The following is a 1,470-nucleotide window of genomic DNA, read 5'->3' on the forward strand; positions in this document are numbered from 1 at the left end:
AGCCTGCTCAATGAACTCAATCTGTCACTTCAGGGGAAAATGACAACTGTCTTCAAGTTGGCAGATAAAGTAGCTGCATTTAAAGCCAAACTGGATTTGTGGGGCCGGCGCGTCAACAGAGGCATTTTGGACATGCTTCAAACATTAGCGGGGATTTTGGGTGAGACTGAGCCTGAGCCTTCATTCTCCCAGCTGGTGCACGATCACCTGTCTTTGCTTTTAAAAGAGTTCGAGCGCTACTTCCCAACCACAAAGGACCCACGAACTGCCAAGGAATGGATCCGCAACCCATTTGTCAACAAACCAGGTGAATCCAGCAGGTCTGTGCAAGAAGAAGATCAAATGCTGGAGATCGCAAATGACGGCGGCCTTAAAAGTATGTTCGAGACAACAACTCTGCCGGTGTTCTGGATTAAAGTCATGACAGAATACCCTGAGATCGCCACCACAGCACTGAAAACTGTGTTACGAGGAAGCTGCTAATAAAGTTGCATACAAGTGCACAATGAATTCACATTTATTATTAAATTTACAATATAAGCAATCTACGTACATCCTCCCCCCGGGCCGCAGGAAAATTGTCAGGCGTTGACCGGTCCGCAGTGATAAGGTTGGGGACCACTGCAGTATACGACTGATTGTTGTCCTATGGACAGAGTCTTCCACCTCAGCTGTAGATCTTTGCAGTTTATCCAGAGTGATAAAGAAAAAAGCAAAATCCCAAGAGACAAAACAACCACAGGGTCCACAAACAAAGACTGGGGGAACCGGGACCAAACAGGCAAAAGAACAAAAACCTCAGAAAAACATAGTCCTAGTCCATGAGGTGACCCTGGAAAACAGGGTGCCAGGCAAGAGTCTGGAGAGGCCGCTCGGGAGGGCGCGGCCCCGGAGGACCGGCTGGAACGGTGGTTGAAGGGGCTGCTGGAGGACTGGCTGGGTGCTGAGCTGTAGGGTTGATGCAGCTCTGGTGGATGTTGCACAGGCAGAGACCGAGATGACGGTGACACCCTCTGGAGCTGGAAGTCGGGCATCATCGTCGGCAGCAACCCCCTCTGGAGCTGGAAGCTGGGTGTTGGCGGCGACCCCCTCTGGAGCCATCATCGGCAGCAACCCCCCCTGGGGCGGGGAGCCCACCACGGGCGGCAACCCGAGAGTGGCATTGTCACCGACTCCCTCAAAGGCTGGGTGCGGGGGACTGTTGTTGCTGAACCCCTCTAAGGCCGGGAGCAGGGGAGTGGCGTCATCGCCAACCTCCTCAAATGCCGGGAGCAGGGGAGTGGCATCGTCGCTGACCCACTTGATGACAGGAACTGGCTTGAAGGTGGCATCGGCATGCCAGCCAACCCGCTCAGGGGAAAGAACAAGAACAGGCCCACAGGCAGCGTTGGTGCGCTGGCTGACCCGCTCAGGGGCAGGAACAGGAACAGGCTCGAAAGGGGGATCCGCGCGCCGGCCCACCCGGCCCGG

This window comes from Monopterus albus, unplaced genomic scaffold (genome assembly GCF_001952655.1).
Source record: "Monopterus albus unplaced genomic scaffold, M_albus_1.0 scaffold43.1, whole genome shotgun sequence".
Lineage (NCBI taxonomy): Eukaryota > Metazoa > Chordata > Actinopteri > Synbranchiformes > Synbranchidae > Monopterus > Monopterus albus.